General features: G+C 44.7%; 1 long non-coding RNA gene across 2 annotated transcripts; it reads right to left on the bottom strand.

Moving 5' to 3' along the window:
* Positions 1-3: 3 nt before the first annotated feature.
* LOC122465647 lies at positions 4-18,793 on the bottom strand. Of its 2 annotated transcripts, none has more exons than XR_006290637.1 (3): positions 18,783-18,793; positions 10,234-10,238; positions 4-139 (listed from the first exon to the last, which is right to left on the bottom strand). It is a non-coding gene; the product is annotated as an uncharacterized LOC122465647 (long non-coding RNA). The 2 variants fall into 2 exon arrangements; XR_006290636.1 differs by lacking the exon at positions 4-139 and adding an exon at positions 230-452.
* Between the last annotated feature and the right edge of the window lie 9,073 nt (positions 18,794-27,866).

Raw genomic sequence — 27,866 nt, 5'->3', positions numbered from 1 at the left:
CGCTGGGGCATACACTGGGCACTTGGTGTCCCTGCCTGTGACTCCCACCACAGTAAGGGAATCTGCTACTGGCAACTGAAGAGGCTGATTTACGGCAGTTTGGGCCGCTCCAGAGTCCACTAAAAAATCTATTTCTGAGCTTCCCACCCGCATCTTTACTCGGGGTTCCGGGGGTAGGGTGATCCGTCTCCCCTGACACCCCTATTCCTGCTCCGCCATCGCCATCATAGGGGCACCCCCCTTTTCTTTCCTCTTTGGGCACTCATTTTTCCAGTGTCCCTCCTGTCGACACAGGGCACACTGGTTGCGACCCAGTCGTCTCTCCTGCGGGCCCAGACGGTCGCGTCCACGTCCCCTTCCTCCCTGGCCACTTCTCTTAGTGCCGGCCTGTACCGCTGTTACCATCAATCTCACTTGCTTTCTCTCCTTCTCTGTCTCTCTCAGACTATAAGCTCGGTTTGCAGTCTCTAAGATTTGTGCCATGGTCATGCCCATTAAATCCTCCTTTTTTTGTAACTTTCTCTTAATATCAGGGGCTGCTCTGCTCGTAAAAATTCCCTTAATAATTGACTCGGTTGCTTGATCATCGGGGTCTGCATTATTGTTCTGTCGAATGGTGTCCCGAATACACTGTAGAAAGGCCCCTGGGCTTTCTTTTAAATCCTGCATTACTTCATATGGCTTTGCCCAATTATTATGTCAGACAGCCGAGTGACGGAGTCCATGCAAAAGCAACTCCTTATAGGAGGTAAGGCGGGTCATATCCCGATGATCATTTGGATCCCACCTGGGGTCTGCTTGGGGGACTTGTGCATCCGGGTCAGGGACATTAATACGATCCCGGTCGTACCGTCTCTGCGCCTCCTCCCTTGCCTTGGACACAACCTGTTGTCTTTCAACCTCAGACAATAGGGTTCGCAGGAGGATGTTACAATCATCTCAGTCCGGCTTGTGACTACTGAGGCACCCCTCAAAGACTGATATAAATCTGCTTGGGTTGGTGGAAAACTCTCCTGCCTGTGCTTTGAAAGCAGCCAAATCCACAGGATTAAAGGGCACATGAGTATAAACCTGCATAGTCGTGGCCGGACGCCTGTCCGATCCAGACTGGGCGACTTTAGTTTCGGTGATTAAGGGGTATAGGCCAACCATTGGGGACTTACAAGGTGTGGGTGTAGGGGCCGAAGGGGACACCGGCTCTGCCATTACAGTGGGGGTGGGGATCTGGGGACTAACATTAGCTGCTACCGAACCAGTCGGAGTCAGATTACAGTGCTGTAAAATATCTGGTCGAGTACATAAAGTCAGAAACAAATGCGCATACATATGTTCATTCCATTTCCTTGCTCTCTGACAGAACAGGAGTAACTGAAGGATCGTGTTGTAATTAATTGACCCTCCTGGTGGCCACCACTCCGGGTCCTCTAGTTGATACTGAGGCCAGTTCTGCAAGGGACCAGTTCTTCACCGTCATCGTCCACAACTGCAAGGGACCAGTTCTTCACCGTCATTGTCCACAACTGCTTCTCCACTATATGAGTGCGTTGCACCATTGTGCCCTCCGGGGTCGATCAAATCGCGTCTCCGCCGAGGCCCCGGTGAACTCACCGGTGCGCACTGGGCGTCGGTTCTCGCCGCAATCCTCGACCTCCAGGAGGGGTCCGGGCAAGGCTAAATTGCAGCCTCTGGCCCACCCAGAGATGCCAAAAGCTGTTGCCAGCACCCAGTGCCGAGAGGCTGAACAACAGCTTGAGTGGTTGGTTACCCGGTGTGCTACACCCAATAATCACAACGGGGTGGAGAAGCAGAAAAGTTTATTTGAAGCTTCAAATAGGTACAGGGAGATTTGAATCTCATATCCTGTACACAGAGCAGGAAGTTACACAGGCTTTTATACATCCTTTCTTCAGCATACTTATCCAATAGCAAGCTGCCCCAAGTATCCATATAGCCAGCCAATCCAGTTCCCAGCTAATTCCCTGGTTCTCTGTATCATTTGTTAAACTATACATAAAGCTGCTTTATTCAGCATTGTTCTTCCATATCTGCCCTGTGTGGACTTGCTTAGTTTCAGGCAGTCTGACTCTGCAGCATATTGTTGCAGATTCTCAGCATAACTGCTGTGTGTGCCTCCAGGTGGGAGAGGGGGGCCAAGGACACTTTGCCCTAGTACGCAGAGCTGCTGCGAGTGCCCCCAGGCGGGGGGGGGAGGGGAAGGACACTTGGGCCTAGTGCGAGGGGGCTTCATCGACACTCGTGGTCTTCCATCCCCTCGAGTTACCTAGTGGCCATGCCCCAGTGTCCCCAACACTGTTAGTATTCCTATCAGTACTTGACCGACATTTTAGTACTAGTTAGTTTTTTTGGCAAGTGCACTGTGCAGAATGGGGGTTACTGTGGATCTCTAATGAAGCTAAAAGATCAGTTAATGTAAAACCATTGCAATACAGACAAAACAGAAATAAATGCCAGGATTGCTCATGCCAGTAAATGTGCTGGATGTGGCTGAAAAGCAGGAATTCTCACTGGATTCTCAAATAATATTAGGTTTCAGAGTAGCAGCCGTGTTAGTCTGTACTGGCAAAAAGAACAGGAGTACTTGTGGCACCTTAGAGACTAACAAATTTATTTGAGCAATTTATTTGTTAGTCTCTAAGGTGCCACAAGTCCTCCTTTTCTTTTTTCAAATAATATTGTGCATGCACTCACTCTCCTGCAACTAACATTCCTGTATGTCTTATGCATGGTCTGTTGCATAACTTGTGTCAACACCAAATTTGTCACCCACTAAGATAAGCACCATTACAGCAACAAAATAACACCATCTCCTGAGCAACAGCAAGCCATAGCAAACCTACTTTTGGTAGACAATGTGAGTGTAGACACTGCATGGGTTGTCAACTTCATAGTCCTCCAGCAGCTATCCCACAGTGCTCCAGGCCCCACAATTCAGTCACAATTGGCCCCCACTGCTCAGGGGCCACAGAGTAGAAGTCTGCCCCCCGACCTCTTTTGAACCCAGTGTGTTTTTTTTTTTTAATGCCTTTTTCCTGACTGCCCACTTTGAACACACCTAGCAGCTCACCTTTGTGGCATGCATCTGACCATGCCAGCTCCACGCACTCTCGGACCGAGCTACTGGACACAGGCCTGCCTGGAGCAGGCAAGATGCCATGGACCTCCTCACGTGGTAGGGAGGAAAGGCTGTGCAAGCATAGCTGTAGAAACAATCAACATCTAGGTGGAGATGGCACAGGGGATGCTTCAATGGGAACACATGAGATGGAACAGCAGTGCCACATAAAAGCAAAGGAACCTCACCAGACCTACCACAAGGTGAAAAGAAAGGAATCAGAAATCAGATGTTGCCCCTCAGACAGGCAGCTTTTACAATGAAATGCATGCCATACTTGGCAATGGACACCCTCCCCTCCCCCCCAGCACCCTGCAGGCAACTGTAGACGCTTTTTGGAGGAACCCATTGTGGAGACTCCTGCTGTGGACAGTGAGGAGGAAGATGATGTGGCCAGGGACTCCAACCATGCTGCTAGCCAAGAACTATTGCAACTCTGCCAGAGTCAAGCTAATCTTGCCACATTAGCAGACGTGCCCACTCACGAAGGGGAAGTGAGCTTGGGTAAGTGTGTAAATGCATTATCCCTTTCAGTGTGGTGGGTTTTTTTGCTTTGTTTCCCTGAAACCTCATCTTTCTGTCCCTTCCCCACCCCCGAACAACCCTCTTCCTCCCATTTAAAAATTGCACCCATTCCATCCGCAAGCTTAGAGGAAAAAGGGTTTTGAGTTTGGTTTGCCGGTATAATGTCACAAAATAAAAGGCTAGGGAATAAATTCAGAGAGTAGTAGGAGAGTCCATTCACAGATCAGTGGCCTGTACTGAGGTAGAGGTGGAACAGAGGTAGTCAGCGTCTGCTTTTAACTTCTTTTGCTTGATGCACTAGGTGGTAGGGGCCATGCAGAGTAGTTTGCCTATCTGAATAGGAATGTTCCTATTGCCTTGAGAGCTCCATGGAGAACTCTCAAGATTTCTAAGACAGCAGTGTGTTTTGTGGTTTGGTTTTTTTTGGTACTGCAAGGGAACACTTGCCCATGCCACTCTGCAATGGGTTAGGCTGGCACCATTGCAGTAAACAGGATAGTGGCATGTGAGCCTGGGGACTACAGGGCCCCAGCTAGAGTCTCTGTGCCTTTGCCACCCTCAGGACTGAGGGGCAAAATCACCAGTGCCTGTGAAAATAATGCCTGTATTCACTGCACTTTCCCTCTACCCACACCCAGGAAAGGACATGTATTAAAATTATTTGTGGGAATAAGGGCATTTTGAGACTTATTTTTCTCTGTTCCCTCCTGACAGTCAATATAATAGTGCATCCGTCTAGTTTAATCAATAACTTCTGGCATGCTGGCCTTGAGCAGTGCTACCTCCATGCCTGCTGAATGCCTCGCCCTGACCAGGAGGAGAGAGGCGAGAACCAGGGAGGATTTGTTCTGTCAGATCTTCCAATACTCTGGCCTCAGACCAGGAGCATGGGGCTGGGAGGGCCATCTGAACTCATTCATGGAGAATGACTGAGAACAGGGGGAGTGGCTGCTGCAGGAGAGGCAGAAGGACTGAGAGGCACACTGGGAAATGCACCAGGGTGTAACAGGTTTGCTCAGGCAACAAACTGAAATGCTGCAGAGCTGCTTTGACCTACATACCCAAAGACCCTAGACTCAGGAGCCTTTCCAACATATTTCCCTGGGGGGGGGGGGGGATGAGCTCCTTGGATCCCGCAGTCCATCATGTACTCCCTTTTCTCTGCAGTTGGCAGCCTTTGGGGAAGCTCCCTGTGGGCGACCACCAACAAGCCAGGGGTTGGCTCCTGTTCTTCCCTTCGCTGTGCAGGAGGGGAGGGTCTGGCTGAAACAAGGACCAGTCTCTGAGGCAGCCCCCAGAGTCAGCTCCAAGTGCTCAGGTCTGAATCTATTTCTGCTTTGTGGGATTTACCATCTTCCCCGGACATATTGTTTCACCATCAGGCAGGGCAGCTTCAGGAGGGGTGTATCTCAGGGCTGTCTTCTCAGCTGCCAGTAGTTCCTGGGAAAAACAACCCTCTTCCTGTCCTGTGGTGAGTTCCCCCCTTTTAAGCCCCAGCCCCTTCCCCTTCAGGTTGAGTAAGCCTTGCAGGTGCATCTCATTAACATGGAACAGGCCCAGGGGAGCTCATTAGCCTCCTCCTATCCCAAGGTGAGGGCGTGTCCCTTCACATACCCCCCCCTAACTTGGCACTGCAGAGTCCACACTACTCCACACCAAACAGGAGAATAGCTACACATACACCAACTTATAAAAATCACAGGTCGCTGTGTGTGTGTACATATAACCTACGATACTGTAGTAAGTTTTGATACATGGACATAAATGTTCACTGCTTGCTTCCATTTTCACTTGGGATTTTAAAGTGTGGTTCACCTGTTACAGGGCTGATAAAAGTTGTTTGTCTAACTGTGCGTCACACTTTAATTTTGTTCCCTACTTTGCACACAATCAAGTTCTATTTTTGGGAACTGGAGCTTGTAGTGCTTGGTGTACTCAAATAGAGAATTGAGTAGTCCCCAAACTTTTCAGGGTCACCCCCCCTTATACCTGTCTGTGCCCCCCCACCCTCGACCCCTGGCCCCACTTGCAGCCCTGGCTTGGGGGGCACAGACAGGGTAAAGGGGGCCAAGGCTGGGGCCACACATGGGGAAAGGGGGGCCAGGAAAGGGGGGCCAGGAAAGGGTCCCACCATGATCCAAGCTGGGGAGGCAGGACCAGGAGCAGAGCCCCAGCGGGGGCCAGAGCCGCAGGGCTAGAGCAAAGCTGGGGGCAAAGCAGGGCTGGGGAGCCCACTTACAGAATTCCACAGTGCAGGGGCAAATGGTCACCAAGAATTGTTGCTTGATACCAATGTTCTAGAACTAAGGGCAGCTCATTACGTGTACCAACATTTTTAGTGACATTCAGAGCTGCCATGCCGGGGTAATGGTAGACAACAGGGCAGCGATGTACTGTATAAATCTGCTCCCCTTGCTAAGTCCCAGTCCTCATGCACAGAATCCTTAACTATGGAACTGGTGCATTACCCATCGCATAGAGATCCCTGTGGTCTACCTACCAGGCCTCCAGAACACAGTAGCAGTTGCCCTAAGCAGACTCTTTTCCATCAGCACCATGAATGGGAGCTCAACCTGGCTGGGTTTTTTTATTTTATTTTTTTTTTATTTTATTTTTTTTGCACCAATATCTGCAAAGTTTGGGGCAGCCCCATAGCAAATTTCTTTGCAATCCTAGACAACACAATAGTAAATCTTCTGCTCCTGGGGGGACTTGACCTCAATTCCTTAGGGGATGCCCTTCTAGTCTCCTGGCCCGACAGCCTCCTCTATGCCTTCCCTCCAACTCCATTTATTCTCAAGACACTGATCAAATCTCAGCAGAAGGTGAGGGTCATTCTGATTTGAGGCAAGGAGGCACTGACAGGTGTGGTATTGGGAGATACTTCACTTTCCTTAAGAGCAGGAATCATTGATGTTTTCCATCAGACCTCCAGGCACAGAACTCAGGCACCATGAACCCCCCCCCCTCCCCCAAGTCCTATATCTGAACTTCAAGACCTGGCTCCTCAATGGCTCTTGGTTTTAGAGTTGGACTGCTCAGCAGAGCTCCACTTTGTACTTCTCAGCACTGCTTGGAAGTCTCCTAGAGTGGAGCACTCATAGGGACATATACTCGAAGAAGAAGGGCAGTTACTTACCTTTCAGTAGAGCTCTTCAAGACGTTTTGTCCCTATGGGTGCTCCACCTCCCTCCCCTCTGCTGTGGAGTCTGCAGCTCTGGACTGACGGCAGGTTCCACTCCTCTCTGTGGCCTTGCTTTGGGGCACGAGGCTGCATGGTGCACAGGTGCAGACCTGCAGTCACTGCTAATTCAAATCTCCAAACAAGAGTGTGCAGGCACATGCATGTCCCATGGTAGAGCGCACACAGGGATAAAACACCCTGCAGAAGAACTCAAGTTACTGAAAGGTAAATACCGTCTCCTTAGGCACCTCAGTTAGTAACCTTACTTTCAAGTGCCTGAGCACCCAGCAGCTCCCGTTGACTTCAATAGGCCCACCTTGATTATCATACACATTGTGAAAAGAGTGGTCACTTTGGATGGGCTATTACCAGCAAGAGAGTGAGTTTGTCTGTGGGGGGGCGGAGGGTGAGAAAACCTGGATTTGTGCTGGAAATGGCCCATCTTGATGATCACTTTAGATAAGCTATTACCAGCAGGAGAGTGGGGTGGGAGGAGGTATTGTTTCATGGTGTCTGTGTATATAATAATGATATTCTGCAATTTCCACAGTATGCATCCGATGAAGTGAGCTGTAGCTCACGAAAGCTCATGCTCAAATAAATTGGTTAGTCTCTAAGGTGCCACAAGTACTCCTTTTCTTTTTGCGAATACAGACTAACACGGCTGTTACTCTGAAACCGTTCAATAGGATTGTTTGTGGCATCAGGGTATTGCCAATTGGCCCTATCCTAGTTATTCTGCACATAGTCTCCCTTTTAGCAAACTTCAGTATTATGGAAAAGTTACAACCAGCTCTGAATGGAAGCTTGTTTCATTACCTTCCTGCCCTCTTTACATGTCTGTGTTCTAAAACAGATGGCTGCCCTGCTATCGTGCCACTTGGGCTATGGAACTTGTGTGCTGGTAGGAGAACCCTCTTCAGGATCGCAGATCTCCTTTGACCCTATGCTGCTGTTCTCTGGGCGTCAATGGAAGGAGAGTTTGATTGGAGGTAAGGAGTTAAGCGGAAGTGCAGTCCTAGTGCTCTGATGTACTTGTGAAATTCCGAGTCTGAATGTTCAGTCTCGATCTTGATCTCATGGTTATGCAAGAAAAAGGTCCTGCTGCAGGACAACAGCCAGAGATGGAAGCTACGAGTTGCGTAAACATTGCATAGTAAGGAACAGGGTGGATAAAAATTCTATTTAAAAAAACTGGGTTTTTTCTTAATTTAAATAAAAATCCAGTTTATTAAAACAGATTTGAAATTGTAACACAAGTAAAATTTACACTCACTAAAATAAGCAGTACATGTTTTCTGCTGAAGTTTTAAAGAAAGCCAAACCACTGAATTGGTGGAGGTCACTGGCTAAGTACCTAGAACCAGAGTGTTTGAACTACTAACCCATCTTTTGACAGCAGTAACCTCTTCAGGTGCAAGGATTATACATGCTCCAGATCCATTTATTCAACTAGTTCAGTTCAATGACTAGTTTATTCAAAGTTAAATCAACTGGGAGTTGATAAAGTAGAAAAACTAAATTTCCTCTTTATGAATAAAAGCTAGTTGAGAGGATGAAATTCTGCTCCTTCTAAAATCTTGAAGGACATGGTGACTTGACAGAATCGCTTCAATTCATTAACCACAGATCTTATTTTAATCTGTTTTAAATGAAAAATTTGTTTGGATAACTTTTTTTTTCTCATATACCCAGCACATTTAAGTAATACATTAAATGCCATATTTGCACACTTCTATTTGAATTAAAATTTTTCCATCCAAATAGAGCTTAACACTAATCACATTTCTTATTTACTATTTTTTTTTACATTGTTCACCATCTAAGATGAAATTTAAAATTGAAGACTCAGTGTATGTTAAGCTAAATAGGTATAGCTGTTTACACTAAATTTGGTACTACTTTTGCTAAAGGCTACATTGAGTTGCAACGGAGTATCCACTTTTGTGACTTCTTCCCAAAACAAATGAAAACAGAATTAAAATTTAGTATTTAAATTAAGGTTTCCTGCTCGCTGATTTAAATCAGCGATTTTTAAATCGGTCCAGCCTGGTGCTACTCATCTCATGAGCAAGAATTCTGGAAATAAACAAAGGGTCAAACTGAGTCCTCAAAGTCTGACTTCATTATAGCTCTTTAGTGTTTGGTGCTGCTCTGAGCACTGAATGCCAATGTGTCATTGTGTTTACAGTAACAATTCTCCTTCACATCCGCAGCTAAAGCAATCTTCATATTATGAACATGACTTTTCTTACCCATTCTGAGAAAATAAATCATGCATGTCACATTCTACTGATAAGCTTTTTTTTTTTTTAAGGGTGGAAGTTGAAGGACTGTCTCCCTAAACTGGTGTCTGATTACATGAACAAGAAGTTTAACCCACACTTTGCCTTTTGATAAAATCAATGAAGGATTCAAACTGCTGTGGGCAGGGAAAAGGTGAGATTTTATTTATTCATCTAAATGATTTCTTGAGTCTGATATAGGAATTTCCAGAGATTCTACCGTTTCCTGACCAGTTTTTGTAGAATATAAAGGCCACATGAGGTCAGGCCAAAGATCCACCTAGACCAGTATCCTGTCTTCTGAATGCCAATGCCAGGTGCCCCAGAGGGAATGAACAGAACAGGTAAAATCAAGTGATCCATCCCATTCCCAGCTTCTGGCTTGTGATAAGCGATGGATTCAAAATGGAAACTGATCCAGACCGTTTTCCCACAAACTTTTCAAAATGTTTGTATCTGAAGCTTGTGTTGACCTGTATAAGGATTTAAAACAAGAACCCTGAATCTAGTCACTCCTGAAACTTGAAGAAACCCAAGATCAGGATCTGAACCTTAGTCATGAGGTTCAGATCCTGATCTTGGGTTTCTTCAAGTTTCAGGAGTGACTAGATTCAGGGTTCTTGTTTTAAATCCTTATACAGGTCAACACAAGCTTCAGATACAAACATTTTGAAAAGTTTGTGGGAAAACGGTCTGGATCAATCTGTCATATAAAAGATATAAATAGACAGTGGCCTGTCACTGAGAATTCTGAGTGCTTGGAAACTGAATCAGGAAACTTAAGAGCCTAAATACTTAATTTAGGTGCCTAACTTTAGGCACTTAAGTCTGAACATTTGGCAATACAGTACACATTATCCTTATTCGCTGGACAAGGGTTACGTCTGTCTCTGGTCAGTTTACGTGTTGCATAGCCAACAGAATGGAATTGTGAACATAATTGAAGGAGAATGGGCTTGTTGTAATAAATATCCAATGTCTGCATATGGACAATTGTTCGTTCTGGATATATAGAGCATTATTTGTGTACCAAAGTCCATCTTGATGTGCCTGGAGCATTGTTTGGCAAACAGATTTGTTCTTCCATTTTTCATTTCAGTATTAACACATCCTATTTTAAGCCCCTGAATGATGAAACGCTGTACAGCTCACACCCCACTCTCCAGAATCCTCTGACTCCTTCCCATTAGTTAAAACTTTAATTAGTGTTGGGTTTTTTTTACAGTCTTTGCTTCTAGACCTCTATAAACCAGGCCCCTCTCAACCTGGAAACATCTGATGAGATTTAGGAATCTGTCCTTGTTTGGGACTAAATTCAAACCTCCAGCCATAGCTTTGAGCTGTGTGTGAAAGACAGCAGAGCATGTAGGAAGGAAGTTATCCTAGAGATAGGTCCACTTCCATATTATTCAGCATAAAACTAAATTAACCATTCCATCAATGTAATTACACTAGCTCTCAGATAACCTAATCTAGCCCCTGCTTCAAGACAAGGCCTGCAACCTTCTTTCTATTTAGAAGGTGTTGTCCACCAGCAGGCTTAGCATCTCCTGTGATCGTTTCCCTGACTCATCCTCCTAAGAAGTAAGCTATGCTGGGGTTGAAAGCGGCTCAGGTCTGGCCTGCAGACACTGGCTGAGGGCTTGGGGAATTGAGTGGCAGCAGGAACAAGGTCTGCTTTCTCCAGCCTGCTCTGTAGAAGCAGGGGGAGCTAGCTTTTTTTTTTTTTTTTTTTTTTGGGGGGGGGTGGGGTTGCTCTGGTCAGCTTTGCTCAAGACCCCAGAGCCCTGGCACAGGGCAGATCACTCAAAAGCAGGGGGCAGGGAAGAGAGAATTTGCTCAGGCAGTGAAGCACTTGCTTCACATGTGAGAAGTAGGTGGGATTGATGCCTGCGCTCTTCATATGGTGGGACAAGGACTTCCTGCACTCCCTGCAAAGCAGCTAGCCTACTTGCTTCCCCTCTTTTTGCCCCCTCTCCCCATAGCAGTCAGCAAAAGTCAAAAAGCCACCCTCCTGAGGCCCACAGTCACCAAGTACCCACCATCAGGAGTCAAACTAACAACACTGGCATCATTGGCACCACGCTCTAGCCAGCATCCAGGAAACATGCTTCCCCTGGATGCTTTGGCAAGGAGCAACAGCCTGCTAAGGGAACTTTTTGGCCAGTGACAGGGGTAGGGTGGGGATAGTCTCCAGTCAGGATAAATGTAGCAGCAGTGTGGTACCATAGGGTCACAGAGCAGGGCTTGCGGTACCTGGGGGTGATGCAGAGGTCATACAGGAACAGTGTGGAGGCAGAAAGGTCACAAGTCGACAGAGAAAAGGGCTGTTGGTAGTGGGAGGTCCTGCACAGGTTCCTGAGGACCACATTGGAGGCAACAGGGTCACAGAGAGAAGCACTGGTCCTATTGGAGGTCATGTAGAGGTCAATTAGAAGCAATTTGGAACCAAAGGGATCAAATGAGGACACAGAGCTGGGGGCTAATGGACAAGTCAATGAAAATCAATATGGAGGCAGTGGGGTCACCCAACAGAACAGGGATGATTGTACGTGGGGGTCATGCAGACGTCAATGAGGATCAATTTGAAGGAATATGGGTCACAGAGGACTGGTGGTACTGATGGATCATGCACAGGTCAAATAGCATCAATTTGGAGGGTGGGGGTTACATGGAGTCACAGAGACTAGCCTTGGTGGTACTGGGGGTTCATGCACAGGTCAACTAGGATCAATATAGAGGCACAGAAGAAACATGGGGTCACAGAGAGCAGGGGTGCTGGTAGTGAGGGGTCCTGCACAGGTGAATTAGGATCACTTTTTGGAGGTAGAGACATCACACAAGGTCACAGACAGCAGGACTGCAGGTAGTAGCAATTCCTGGATCAGACAATGAGGATAGACTTGGAGGCCGTGGGGTCACACAGGGTCCCAGAGAATAGGGATGTTGGCAGTAGATGGTCATGCAGAGGTTACCGAGGATCAATTTGTAGGCAGAGGGGTCACTGAGACCAGGGCTGGTGATACTGGTGGGGTCTCTTTCACCAACAGAAGTCAATCCAATAAAAGATCTCTCTCTTAACACTGTCGTCATATTTTGTTCAGGTTCAGCCATGCTCAGAGCACAGCTACCCAATTGGGCCCCAACAGGAAGATAAATAGGGAACTAGTTTGGCATGAATTAGGCACTTAGCTGCCAGGCAGTGTCAGAATTTAGGGAGCTGTGTGTGTGCCAACCTGCCAAAAGGAAGGTACCTCAGAGATTTTAATGGTGGAAACTTAGCTGCTGTCTAACCTTGTAGGTATCTGAACCAGGGTTTTGTGAAAGCCAGTGGCATCTAAATACTGGACTTGGGGACCTAACTGCCACTTTGAGTGCCTGAGTGGGCAAAGAGGAACATGGGGTGGTGCTGGAAGGATGGGGTAGGAGACAGGATAGCGATAAGGGGGAGGAGAATGGAAAGCAATTGAATTCCCCCTCCTGGGCCTTAGGAAATGGATAATAGACACCTTTTTGTGTACCTAGCAACCATTTAAGGTCGCATTTTTGACCCCAAACTGTTCCCTTACAAACAAGGGGCACACAACTTTACTCTGAAGTCTCAGCAATCGTAAGGCAAGTGAGAAACAATGTGATTTATTGCTGTGGTATCATGATTTTTAAGCCAATCACATTTTTAGTCTCCTGATTTTTGGCAGATTGGGGTTGGCAATACTGGGCAGCTGATGAGTCATAAGTTAACTGTCTTGACCCTAATAAATCAGTTTGGATTTCAGTGTCTCTCTTGAAGGTCGCGGGGAGGGTGCCTTGATTTGTCGTCATTGCATTCTGTGGTGGAAATCTTTTGCTCACTTACTTTGTTCAAGGGCAGTTCTCTTCCAATACCTAAATTCCTGAAACTCATTACTACAAGCCTGTAACAGCCAGCAACACTGCAAGGGGGAAAAACTTCTAATAAAAACCTCTCTGGTGTATGGGAGCAGAAGCAGCTAAAGCAGGGACCTTTGGAAACCTTTCTAGAGATTTGACTGGACTTTCTCTGCCCTGTGCTGACTGGCTGTTTGTTTCAATCTTCCATCTCTGTCTGTGGAAGCCTATGAGTGGGATAATGTCCCTTGAGAAGCCATGAGAAATAGTTGCCAGTTGGGTCCAAGTAATTAAGAAATTAGGAGAAACAGGAGGCTTATGTGTGGGGTGGTGCTTTTGGAGGAGTTGGGTTCTTTACTTTTGCAAAATCCTGTTTTAAACAGGGTGTTCTTATGAGGAATTTTTAGAGAGTACAATCTCAGAGGTAGCATTGTTATCTATTGGCTTACCTTGTAACTGCTACCAGCTATAATGCTTCTTCCTAAACTCCTTGGCACTAGTCATGGTGGTAAGCGTTATGCGCTGTAGTGTTTGTAAAATCAGGCCCTATGTGTCTTAAACTTTGTGTGCAAAATAATTATCTTCAGGTGAGAGACCAGCTCACAACACATTCACAACACCTAGTATGAAAATGCAGCAGCTAGCAAGCTATTAGTTTGTTATAATTACAGCCCAACCAATGAAACTATTTGGTTTTTCTTCCTCCAAGTAAAATGGGAGGGGCGGTTACCAAAGAGATAAATGTGCTCTTAATTACCCAGCCTCTTTGTTGCACTACTAATAAAATACTTGAAGTACTTTAAGCAAATAAAATACAAATTATTGTAACATCTGGTGTGTACTAATTGCTGTTTATGTAACACCTGCAGTTGGAAGGATAGGCATAGAGTTGGCCAACTTCCACATGGCTAAGGACAGCATTCTATGTCCCTTTTGTCTGTCTTGTTCTCCTGGGCTGGGTCAAGCCCCAGCCCAACTTAGAGCATGCTCAGGACTACTATAACTTATATTGGCAGATAATCACTTGGAGGCTGTTACATCAGCCAGTGATCCTAGACATACTCTGGCCACTCCCCGTACACCCTACCCATGATCATTTTACCATACCCCCTCACCTCCGCAATCTAATCCACCAGTCTAAGTTATAGCAGCCCTGAGGCTGCTATAAGGTGTGCTAGCAGCTGACTCAGCCCCTAGCAGCCCTAGGGATTGCGAGAGCACAAAAGTGATACAGTTTTCCTGTCCATTAAGTATTGATTCACTGATATGCTCATACTCCATGGGAGTACAGCTTCCTGCACAAAGTTTTAAACAAGAACTACAAACAGCTATTACAAAAATCACCAGAATTAAGATTGCATTGTGAGAAGAGTGGAATATATGCATTCCATAGAAGGATGATTTGCAATCCATTACAATATCATCCTGTGGGGCAAGAATATTTGTGAAGTTGACTTTTTAAGTGAGGTCTGATATGATTCAGTGTAAGGATGTTCTCTGTGCCACAAGGTTCAAAAGTCTGAGCACAGGATCCAGAATAAAGCCCGTGGGTGCCTTCCGACAGTGCGATATACATAACCTTGATGAGAAAATATATTTACACAGCCCTGATCAGAGCATTGCTGTATCTTTTTCCAAATAGACAACTGTTACCATCCATCAGCGCTTTCCAAAAATAAATCCAAAGAGCGAACATGCAATGTTACTGCCACAGATGTCGCCATTGCAAAACTATTCATGGTGAAGAGGAGTGGACTGTAGACTGTGAAGGAAATGGGCCTATCTGAGGGAAGCCTAGTCTATAAACTTCAGTGTTGTTGCTCTGAAAACTCTTAATGTTTCTCTACCTTAAGTACAGTTTAGATTAATAGAATAGAAGATAGCTTTGATAATCAGAGGTAAGCCTTACTTGGTGAAATAAATGATTAATTCCCTAATTCTTTGCCAGTAAAAAGCCCAGAATGTTTTAAGAAATGGTGAGAGAATGAAATATGGAGAAGTGAAAATGTGGGAAGAAAAAGATTTCAATAGTTCATATTAGGTCATTGATCACATACCGGGGACTTGAGGAACTTAGCTCATTTGTGCCCTTTAACCAATACCCCAAATGAGGTGGGGCCGAAACCACATCTGTAGAGTCATCTGTTAAATGCCACGTTTTCTGTAGTTTTAGAGCAGGTCTGGTGACATATATTATTACAGAATGATCAGTAAGAGAGGGGACTTGCCAGAATGACCAAAGGTCACACTCACACACCTCAACCGAGATTGTACCTGGGTATGAGACTTGTGATCCCCTTTATTGCTTAGAACATCTCCCGGGAGGTATCATGGGGAACAAGCTAGAATCACAATATGGACTTGCATGGCCCAGCGGATTCGGGAGAATAGTACCTGTAAAAATGTGCCGAGGGGTGCTAATTAATGTTTGGGGGGGGGGTCAGTGCTTGGGAGGGGTGTGGGCTTGACTGCCATGCAATGTACTGGTGAATGACAGATGAACAATGAATTGGGGGGGGTGAGAATCACAGTATGGGTTCACATAAGGAAGTTACTTGAATTGCCGTACCTAACTTCACAGAAGAATAGTGTTTGCTCAGTAATGTATAATTGCTCCTGATTATGGTTTTAGCTTTATTATCTCAAATCATGATTGTTTGATATGATGCAGTGATACCAATAAACTTTCTTGATGACATAAAAGGCTTTATTTGTAAACATGCTAAAACGATCCAACTGTCACCCATTGCTAGGCAGGCCAGGTGCCATTACGACCCCCCCCAAACAAGCAACAGAAGAAAATTTCCAAAACAAAAGTGCAGGAAATACTGCAAACCCCCGACTGCTGCATGTCGCCTGGCCCCATGTTCTCCTTTCCCTGTTTTCTGCACACTTGGTCCTTGGGAAGGAGGCTGGAGATAGCCACAGGAAAGAGGTTCCAGAAGGAAGGCTGTCTGAGCTTTAGTTGCCCTGCCCAGCTGCTCATAGGGTCTGAATGCATAGGCCACCCCAACATGGAGTTGACCAAGCAACTTCTGGACTGAAGATATGTTGCAGGGGGGTCACGCCGTGGTGTGGGGAAGGCAGCAGGAGCTAGTGCTTTTCCAGCCGTGACAGAGATGAGTTGCTGAAACAGTTCTCTTTGTTGAGCTCTGTCCTCCTCCTCCTCCCTTAGCTGCCATTCCTGTTCCAGGAACTGCACGGCAAGTGCCGGCTCCCTCGCTGAAACCCTGTCTTTCAGCTGTGTGGCGAGCCTCAGCCTTTCCTCCAGCCTCCAGCATGCCATTGCTCCGGTCTTACATCCCTCTGTTTCTGGTACTGGACCTGCTTGTCCGCTCTCTCCAGAACTTCGAGCATAACTTCATCATGGTAATGCTTCCTCTTGGAAAGGTCTGTGAAGGTACATTGAGCCAGGGCTCAAGTTCTGGATGTACAGCAGCCAGTGGAGGTGGGACAAGAAAGAGAGGGAGTCAGAAACTTACCAAGCTCAGGGGCAGCTTCTATCTCCTCTGGGTTTGCTGCAGGCTTGGCAGCAGGGTGTTGCTCAGGGTCCATGGGGGGCATCAAACAGCTCTTCCCAGTATGGACACAGAATTTGCTGTTGATGCTGTTCCACAGCCTGCTCTGGGACCAGTTTCAGAAACAGAGTCACTCAGCGCCTGCTGCTGGTTCCCATCAGTCCCCATGCTGGATTCAGACAGAGGACATAGACCAGGTCATCGTGCACCACAGTTGGCTCCATGCCCGGCACCCGGCCAAACTCCTCATAAAACAGGAATGAGGTTTGTCAGTTACCCAAGGTGCGGTTCTCGTCCCTGGTCTTCTGGTACTCTCTGTTGAGCTGTTTGATCTGCTCCCTGCACTGGTCACTGGTCTGAAAGATTTATATGTTTAAAATATTCCCAAAATTCTTTTTTCACTCCAGTTTCACAAGGAGGAAATATGACTGTATGTAAATATCTGGAAAAAAATCTTTTTGAAAAACCAGTTCACCAAAGCCATTCTTAAAATATATTTCACAACTACGTTATAATTCCTACTCCACCTGTGAAAATACCATTTTTGTACTACATTTGTGATGATCTTGTGTTGACCCCCCAACTCAAAATACATTATTGTAATTAGAACCAATCACTACAATAAAAGTGGCAGACTTATTAATTAACAGACTGTACATTTTAAATTCTGCATATTGGGCCAAATCTGGAGGCCAGGTTATTCAGCCTTGAGGGGCATATGTTCAGCATCAGGCTGTGTAAGTTCTCTGCACTCTGGGTATGCTGAATAAAGTCAGTGGAGGGGTAATACACTCACTCTCTGGGCTGGAATCTATCTGCTACAAAGTCTCCAGGATTTTGTACCCTGGAGACTTATCCTCCAGGACTCACACTAAGAACAACAGCTTGTCTCACATAGACCAGTAGCTGTCCATTTACATGATAAGTTGCTCACACCCCCGCTGGGATAGATTCAGATCAGTGGAAATGAGGTATTAACTCTCTGAGCCATCTAGTCCCTTTTGACAAAGTAGTTTATAATAAAGCATTTCATTAAAGTACTTTTTTCTCTCAGTACCTATTCCATTCCATTTCACCTCCATATTCTCTTTTGAATACATACAGGCTTTAATTATTAAACATCTCACTCTGGTACTATCCCACAGGGACAAGAGGCAGCCATCAGTCGCTAATGCCAAGATTTGCCTTTCTTGTGCTTACCTTGCCTCACTCCCAGTGTTGAAGCCTATTCTGTGCTGTACTGATCAGGCCAGAAGACAGGATCTTTAACTTGGATTGTGGAATTTACTCATGGCCTTCTATTACTGTACGTCAGTAAACTTTTTTTCTTTTCTTTTTTTTTAAAGCAATGAGATCTGCTTCCTTAACACAGATAATACAGCTAGAGGAAATTGTTAAATATATGTAAATACAGTATTTTTTTGTCCAAAATGAATGCTTAAAGAAAACTAAAATATGCTACAGCAAAAAGCCCGGTCGTTGACACTGTGTTTTTGCTTGGCCACGTTATGGTGATCAGATTGACTGTGTCCACATATCTCTTAAGCCAATGTCGACATGTCAGTTGCACAACAGCACTGTCTAGCTTTATTTTACTTTTTTTATGGTCAACAGTGCCTCACAATGAATGGAGCTGCCCTGTGCTCTAATTAACTAGCCACACTCACTTCTACAGAGCAATGTCTAGAGAAGAATACATAGCTAACCATGCAGGGGATCACACTTATCCCAGGTCTCCTCAAACACATCCATTTGTTGCCTATATCTGGCCCACCTTTTACCCTTCAGTTAGAGGAGTAGGAATGTGGGTGGTTTGGGACTTACGTTTGTCTACCTTTGCTCACCCTGGTGCTGAGGCACAAAAACTATCAGACGTATTGTATAAGAGCTGACAGGACGAAGACCAGCATGTGTTTTTAAGTATCTGTTTCACTTACGTTTTTATATAGCACCAATCACCAGGGTATCTAAGACTTGAAATGAATTCAGACAGAATCAGAAATTCACTTCGCAAACTCTTGAGCTCAGAGATATCATAGAGTGTTTTCCTGGTGCACTATGATCCACTGAATAGATAACGCTATTTTATTAATGTATCATTTTCTTATATAATGCCTGATTCTGGTTTCAGTTACACTGATGTAAAATGGGAGTAATTTCACTGAAGTTAATGGACTTACACTATTGTAAAAACGGTGAGAGATCAGAATTAGGCCCATAATACTTAATCCCCTGTTCCCCCTTTTCTGTAATTTTTCATAACAATATACGGAAGAGCGCATTAAAAAGGCAATTGCTTATTGTTAATGTGATGATAATGCAGAAGGCATATTGTTCAGCTATGATGTCTATTCTGGGAAACATTAGCTGTAACTACGAGAAGAATGACAAAGAACATTTTCTAAAATGTATTTCCTGCACAGATATTTAGCTTCTGCTTCAGCTAAAGCAAGTCACAGTTATTACGATGGACAATGCATAAGGAAATGTTGAAATAAGACTGTATTTGAAAGTCATAAGGAAATCCATGGAAAGTATAAAGCTATACTGCATGAGGACCAGCTGTGTAAGAGAGACAGTAAGGATTAAAGGGTGGATTCTGCAAGGCACTATGCCTCCCTCAGTGCTGCCGCCTAAACAGGCCTATTTGGGGAACCAAAGGCAGAGAGACAGCAACCCACCCACAAGGAAACTAATGAACGTGCATCTTCTAAAAAGCAAGAGTGCCGTTTAGGGCATTCCATAATCACTTGTTCCCTGCAGTGACCTAAAACACTTCACAACAAACTCATCCATATCCTCAAAAGGGTGGCATTTTGCACATGTAACTCAGACAGAATTCTTCCAGAATTAGAGTCAGTAAGCCTGGTGAAGTTCACTATTCCACTGCCCTAAAAAGACCCATGCAAGACGACTCTGTGGCACAGTGGGGTTCTGTACAGACACAGGGCTCCTGCCCCATGGTTTTCTTTACTGGACTGGGACCCATAAATTTATTTTTGCTTTGCCTTTACTTGTGAGTATAAAAGGGGGATTTCCTAATGACATCCTTTTTTTCTCCTCATTTCCTTTCCCCTCCATTAAGTTTTACAACTGTGAGATTAACATATTACAAAGGGAAAGAGAAAGAGAAGCCTAGCAACCAGCAAGTAAATCAGCAGAGATGTATTATATACAGTTTTTCTATTAGCAATCATCGCAGTTTTATTTTTTATGAATAATCCCATTGCACCTACAAGTTTACTGCAAATGTGTTTCTTTCAGGTAATATTGTTTAAAGATGAATAAAGCCACAATGAAAAGGGAAAATCCTGAGAAAACAGTAAAAAAGCTATTTGGGTTTTATGTCAGGCAATCGACACCAAAATTAACTTCTGAAGGACGGGGACAGCAACTATTATAAGGGTTGCTGAGCAGCAGGTAGTTTACAAAATTGAACTTGTGCCCATGAAGTCTTACGGTTTGTTTCTTTGTGACCAGTGTAAGAGCAGTTGGTGACCAGCTGTGGTCTAGTGGTTCTCTCCTGGATCTGGAACAGAGATTCCTCTAACTTGTAGAAAAATCAGGGTGGTAGCTTAACTTGCTATATTGCAGTGCACCCAGGAGGATTTTTATTTTACAAAACTACAAGGAATATAATATCGCATTAGAAATAAACCCAAGCCATTGTTCTGGATCTGGATTCTAGTTCACAGCTTAAAAAAAAACCAAAACAACCTCTCTCGTTAATGGTCTGAAACCTATCAACCTGCATATTGCCAGTTTGAATTTGGATCTGGATTTCATACCCCAGAGTTCTGCAGTGTTCAGCTCTGGGTGCTTGATACAGCCTGTTTTGGAAATAGGAAGTCACAGACTCTGCACTTGGGCTGGATTATACAGTGCGGGTGACAGGATATCATACTGTAAACTCCTGGTTAGGGACTCTACAGTACCTTTCAGGGTAGGTGTAGGATTTTTGTTGTTGTTATGGAACTATTATAGGTGCTCTCTGTACTTGGCTTGAATTTTCATTAATTTCCTTTTAATTCTACTGCGGGATAGTTTTCTCCCAGAAAACGGAGCAAGAAATACTATTAATTAGTATAATTTATTTCTTTTATAATACACTTAGAGGCCACAACTAAGATCAGGAGCCCATTTGTGCTCGGTGCTTTACACGAACCTAATAAGCACACGCACTATTGCAGTAACTTTGAAATACAAGATGAGAAACGTATACTGAGACCATGGTACACTCTGAATTTGTTAAACCTTGCAGTGTATGGTTGCTATGTAGTTAGGAGAGATTACTCATGTATTATGTATGTTTCAGAACTTCACAGATGTCATTTGCAAGCTATTCTTACATTTCCTGCTAAATATTATACCGGAGATGTATTTGAAATCATATTTCTATGATACAATGGTATCAGTTTTCTCATTATTTGCCACTTTAGGCAAGGTTTATTGTCTCTATTAGTTCTAGATATGAAGGGACAAATGTGAAGTCACACTATTTAATGACAGATAAGCAGAAGATCTTAAAAACAATCCTTACTATAAAAGATTGAAAACAATTGCTTAAAATCAAACTGCAGCCAATTTACTGTATGAAATAAACCTAGCAACATATTCTGCATGAATGCAAAAGCAAGAAAGCAAGAAAGCAAGCAAGCAAGCAAGCAAGAAAGAAAGAAAGAAAGAAAGAACAAGAAGCAATGAGCTGAGAATAGGTTCCCTCCTATTAAGCGATCATAAACTTTATTCTGATTATAAATCTGGCCCCAGTCCTCCTTTCATTGAAGTCAATGGCAAAATGGAGCCCTTAATTAATAAAGTAATGCTTACCCATCCTCCCATCCAGGAACTTGGGGTACTGTACAACATTATTAAAATATTTGTCTCTAGCTGCATCTGGGTAATAAATAATCCTTTGCTCTTTTAGAGCATCTTCCATCTAAGAATCTCAAAATGCTTTACAAAAACTAATTAAATAAGTCTCACAAGGCATCTCTTTGAAGCTGATATGTAGGTAGGTAAATATTATTAGCTCATCTAATTTAACAGTTGGGAACCTGAAGTTCGGAGATATTTATGCTTGACCAAAGTCATACAGGAAGTCCGTAGCTGAGCCTGGAATCGCATCCAGCTCTTCTGGCTCCCAGACTTCTGTCTTAACAGCAAGACCATCCTGCCTCCCCAAGAACTCACTTAGGGTTGAATCCTACAGCTACTGAGCAGTACTGGACTTAAAGTTAAGCACATGATTAAGCTGGATCAGGACCAGATGCTCAGCCTCTTGTGGGATCAAGCTCCTATTGGTTTAGTTGTTAGTAAATAGTGACGTTGTAAGAACATGAAAAAATGGTGTCCACGCAGCTGACAGAGATTGCCTATCAGAATTAGTTAATACCCATTCTTACAGAGTAATTCTCACAACTTGCTGGAAGAAATCATTTTTAAAATATACAATATTATCTGATGATATGAAGGGACAACAGCGCAGGCACCAAAATATGGCATGGAGTGGGAAAGAATCAGTTACTCACTTCTCGTAACTGTTGTTCCCCAGTTGTGTTGCACATGTCCATTATACTAGGTGAGCATGCACTTCATGCATCAGTACTGGAAAGATTTCCCTAGCTGTACCCTAGACGCAGAGGCATCCCTCGTGCTCCAAGCTGAGAATATGAAGGGTGGAGACATCCCACCCATCCTTCAATTCCTGCCTGCCAGAATCTTAGATGATAGACTCCCTTGTGCTGGGGACGGAAGGCAGGTCGTGTAATGCAGTGGTTCTCAAACAGGGGTATGTGTTCCCCTGGGGATACAAGGAGGCCTTCCAGGGGATACATCAACTCATCTAGATATTTGCCTAGTTTTACAACAGGCTACATAAAAAGCACTAGCAAAGTCAGTACAAACTAAAATGTCGTACAGACAATGACTTGTTTATACTGCTCTGTAAACTATACACTGAAATGTACGTACAATATTTATATTCCAATTGATTTATTTTATAATTATATGGTAAAAATGAGAAAGTGAGCAACGTTTCAGTAATAGTGGGCTGTGACACTTTTGTATTTTTATGTCTGATTTTGTAAACAAGTCGTTTTTTAAGTGAGGTGAAACTTGGGGTATGCAAGACAAATCAGATTCCTGAAAGGGGCACAGCAAAGTGGAAAGGTTGAGAGCCACTGGTGTAATGGACTTACGCAACACATTTTGAAGAACATCTGTTACAAGAAGTGAGTAACCATTTCTTCTTCTTCGAGTGACTGCATATGTCTATTATATTAGGTGACTCCCAGGCTGTTTTCGATGGAGGTGGAGATAGAAGCCTCATCAGACAGTAGGGTTGCCAACTTTCTACTTGCACAAAACCGAACACCCTTGCCCCGCCCCTCCTCTGGGGCCACGCTCCTGCCCTGCTCCTTCTCCAAGGCTCCGCTCCTTCTCTGAGGCCTTGCCCCTGCTCACTCCATTCCCCCTCCTTCTGTCGCTCGCTCTCCCCACCCTCACTCATTTTCACTGGACTGGGGCAGGGGGTTGGAGTGCAGGAGGGGGTGAGGGCTCCAGCTGTGGGTGCGGGCTCTGGGGAGGGGCCAGAAATTAGGAGTTCAGGGTGCGGGAGGTTGGCTCCAGGCTGAGGCAGTGGGTTGGGATGAGGGAGGGGGTGAGGATTCCGGCTGGGGGTGTGAGCTCTGGGATGGGACCAGGGATGAATGGTTTGCAGCCCAAAAGGGGGCTCCAGGCTGGCGGGTGGAGCTGAAGAGTTTGGAGTATGAGAGGGGGCTCTGGGCTGAGGCAGGGGGTTGGGTTGTGGGAGGGGGTATGGCTTCCAGGGTGGGGCCAGAAATGAGGGGTTCAGGGTGCAGGAGGGGGCTCCAGGCTGGGGCAGGTGGTTGGGGGGCAGGCGGGAGGTCAGAGCTCTGGCTGGGGATGCAGGCTCTGGTGTGGGACCGGGGATGAGGGATTTGGAGTGTAGGAGGAGGTTCTGGGCTGGGGCTGAGGGGTTTGGAGTGCAGGAGGGGGCTCCGGGAGGGGGCAGTGGTTGGGATGTGGTGGGAGTGAGGGCTCCAGCTGGGGGTGCGTGCTCAGGGGTGGGGCAGGGGATGAGGGATTTGGGGTGCAGGAAGGTGCTCTGGCCTGGTACCAAGGGGTTCAGAGGGTGGGAGGTGGATTAGATCTGGGGCAGGGGTTGGGGCACGGGATGGGGTCAGGAGTGCAGGCTCCGAGCAGCGCTTACTTCAGGCAGCTCCCGGAAGCAGCGGTATATCCCCCCTCCAGTTCCTACATGGAGGCGTGGCCAGGTGGCTCTGCATGCTGCCCCATCCGCAGGCACCACACCCGCATCTCCCATTGGCTGCAGTTCCCAGTCAATGGGAGCTGCAGAGCCAGCACTTGGGGCTGGGGCAGTGTGCAGTGCCCCATGAGTGCCCCTACTCGAGGGAGCTGGAGGCGGGACATGCCACTGCTTCCGGGAACCATGCAGCACCATGGCAGGTAGGGAGCCTGCCTTAGCCCTGCTGCGCCGCTGACTAGACTTTTAACTGCCTGGTCAGCGATGATGACCGGAGCCACCAGGGTCCCTTTTCAACTGGGCGTTCTGGTTGAAATCCAGACACCTGGCAACCCTATCAGAGAGGGACTGCAGGTCTGCTTTCCCCACACTCACGTCTTCCCTTGATGCAGTAATAACTGAAAGAAAAGAGGGCCTAAGGGACTCAAATATGTACCACTAACTAGAGCTAGGCTGACAACTAGCTAGAAAGGCAAGTTCACAGGAGGAATGAGCTGAAGCACATTATGTGCTGACCACCAAGCATGGATAGTAGGAAGGAACTGAAGGATGGGCAGAGGCAGCTCTGCCCTTGATAGCCTTAGTTGGGAGCACGAGGGACATCAGGGCACAGCATGGCTGCCCCTACATGTACCGCTGGGGAGAACTCTCTGGCCCCGGTGCAGAAGGTGCGGACGCACCTAGTGTAATGGACATATCCAATCACTCAAAGAAGAATAGACATATATATCAGTAGGGCCACTTTCACCTTACCTGTGTTCAGACCCTTATTTCCCCTTGCAGAAGCCATTGTGGTCTTTCTGCTGCCTAATATCACTTAAGTTTTGTTTTTGCACAATAAGGATCCTATTCCTGCTTTCCTTGTGCACCCCAAACTTTCACTGAGGGCCGTTGGAATCTGAGGCTTGCAATAAAAAGCAGGGTCAGGACCCTTGTTTGGGAAAAGAAAGCCTAAGTGGTATTAAGTATATTTAAGTCAATTTGAGTTTTGGGTATGCCAAAAAAACCCAACTGGTTAGTGGACAAAGGAAGCAGTTGGTATAAACTGCTTCCTTATGCGCTAGAATGAGGCCCTGATTTGACTGAAATCTCTAGAGCCTACTACATTATTGGAAAATAAATAATTATTAATAATACAGAACAGAGGGGATTATGATTTCTGCCTAGAAGCATCTTGGAGCATTTCCCATTATTAATAGTTTTCTCAATACAGATTTCTCCTGAGAAACACAAACTGTGTAGAACTATATAAAATCATGACAGGTGTGGAGAAAGTAAAGAAGGAAGTGTTATTTACTCCTTCTCATAATACAAGAACTGTGAGTCACCAAATGAAACTAATAGGCAGCAGGTTTAAAATAAACAAAAGGAAGTATTTCTTCACACAATGCACAGTCAACCTGTGGAACTCTCTGCCAGAGGATGTTGTGAAGGCCAAGACTATAACAGGGTTAAAAAAAAAGAACTAGGTAAGTTCATGGAGGAGAGGTCCACCAATGGCTATTAGCCAGGATGGGCAGGGATGGTGTCCCTAGACTCTGTTTGCCAGGAGCTGGGAATGGGCGACCGGGGATGGATCACTTGATGACTACCTGTTCTGCTCATTCCCTCTGGGGCACCTGGCATTGGCCACTGCCGGAAGACAGGATACTGGGCTAGATGGACCTTTGGTCTGACCCAGTATGGCCGTTCTTACGTTATGTTCTGTGATGTTGTGACCCAACTCCAGTTACTAACCAACTCTTTGAACATTACAGGGATTTTTAAAAAGTCACAAATTTCTTTGACATTAATCTGCAATGTCAAACACGCTGTGAGAAGCCTTCAAGGCAATGATTAAGGCCCCACATAACACTTTTTGCTTCTGATTCACTCTAGTAACACAAACACAACATAATGGTAATATCAAAAAAACCAACTTTCACAATAGGAAATCCAAGGTATGATCTACTTATCGCCAATTGTACACAAGATCGAACCAAAAAAAAAAAAAAAGCTTCAGTGGAGAGATACTAAAGGCTGTTGCTCAAGGCAAAACAAAGGAACTATGGATGGAGAGATAAGAATAGCCAATTACATGTCTGACTATAACAAGGGAAACAGCACATGCTATTTCAGTAATAAAAACAATAAGGTGATACAATAATGCAGAATGCCATTTAAATAAATAAATCTCTTTACACCGAAAGACCTAGTCTATTCACACTATTCCAATACTACCCTCAAAATATAATTCTTTCTCATGTAGTCTTAGCACACACTGCCAAGAGGTGCACAAAAACATCAAATCTTTTTGAAAATTAAAAATTTCCCCAGAAATCTTACTGAAAATGAAATTTTGCAAGTCAACAAGCCTTCCAGCCTAGCTAAACCACTACAGCAGACAGTTTACCAGCAGGTTTGTTACAACCTATGTGCACAATAGATAAACCAACGTTTACTTACGCTCAAATAAATTGGTTAGTCTCTAAGGTGCCACAAGTACTCCTTTTCTTTTTGCGAATACAGACTAACACGGCTGCTACTCTGAAACCAGCCTTTACGGCAACTGCTTAATTAGATTCAAAGCAAATTAGCACTATCTTTGTTCCAGAACCTGACTTCTATTTCTGTACTAACAAACCCAAATAAGGACCTCACATATTAACTCATTTAAGTTCATAATATTCATAATATTCAGAACTGACATAAAAAGTTTAATGAGACTATTTGAGACTATTCGTGACACATACAAAAGGACGTGCACATCTTTACAAATCTGGCCCCTCAGGCTACAGGAGGCAATGTATTTGCAGGGACAGAGCAAGAGAGGAAGCCAAGACTCCCCAGTTCTTTCATTGGCTCCACTACAAGCTTTCTGTGTGACCATGGCAAAGTCACTTAACATCCTTGTTTTTCCCCCCCACTATCTGGAAAATGGGTATAATACTAAAAGACTGTAGACTAGCCCCAAGCCAATTTAACCCCAATTATCACTGTCTACATATTAGAGAGACAAGGTGGGTGAGGTAATATCTTTTATTGGACCAACTTCTGTTGATGAACGAGACAAGATTTTGAACTACACAGAGCTCTTCTTCACCAACAAAAGTTGGTCCAATAAAAGATATTACCTCACCCACCACATCTCTCTAATATCCTGTGACCAACATGTCTACAACAATACATTCTACATATGAGACTGTGACAAACTAACTAGCATCTCTTTATTCATTATCATATTAATGTATCTATTTGTATTCTAGATCAGGATGCCATTGTGTTAGGTGCTGTACATACAGAGAATAAAAGTAAAAGTCCCACAGAAAGAGAGAGACCTGCTCTGAAGAGCTTACTTTGCATTGTTAATCCCTGAATTTGAAAGCCCTTTACAAATGCTAAAAAGAGTGTTTTGTAAAGGGCTTTGAGATTCTCTGCTGAAAGGAGCTAAACAAATGCAGAGTATTATCATCAATAATAAAAGGTTACCACTAAGTTTGTTGAAGTCCAAAATGTAGGTTTTGGCAGTTAGAACTTCTTGGTGTATAAATGTCAAGGCTACAGGATCCAGCCCTGCTCCCATAAACTTCAATGAGAATAGGCTTGAGCCCAAACTCTCTTTCAATTAAGTCTGTACTGCGTAAATAAATCTGACTCTCTAAGTGTGTCATTAATCAAATCAATCCGGGTGAAAAGTTAAAATCTATGTGGTAATAAAATTTGTATTGCTGGCTCTATATACAGTACAGATGATAGAGACCAAAAGAAATAATTCAAATTATTGACTTTAAAGTGAGGTGTACAACTTCACTTTACTAGTAGAGCTCCCATTGGTATTACATATTTAAGAAATTCAATGAATTGTCAATGAGGGATTCTTTTAACACTGGATACCTGCATAATGACTACTTTTTGGAATGTTAATAGGAGATCAGTTCAGAATTATTTATAAGAGTGGGTCTCCTGTATTAAAACAGTCTCCCAGAGCTTCACATTACTTTTAACTATTTTTAGCACAGTTTTGCTTTCACCAGCTGCAAAGCAAAGCACCAGTATATTTATCTCAAAGATCTTGTTGCCAAGCACT

The sequence above is a fragment of the Chelonia mydas genome, chromosome 4 (genome assembly GCF_015237465.2).
Source record: "Chelonia mydas isolate rCheMyd1 chromosome 4, rCheMyd1.pri.v2, whole genome shotgun sequence".
Taxonomy (NCBI): Eukaryota; Metazoa; Chordata; order Testudines; family Cheloniidae; genus Chelonia; species Chelonia mydas.
Note: the sequence above shows the minus strand (reverse complement) of the source record. Positions and strands in the feature narration are given on the sequence as shown.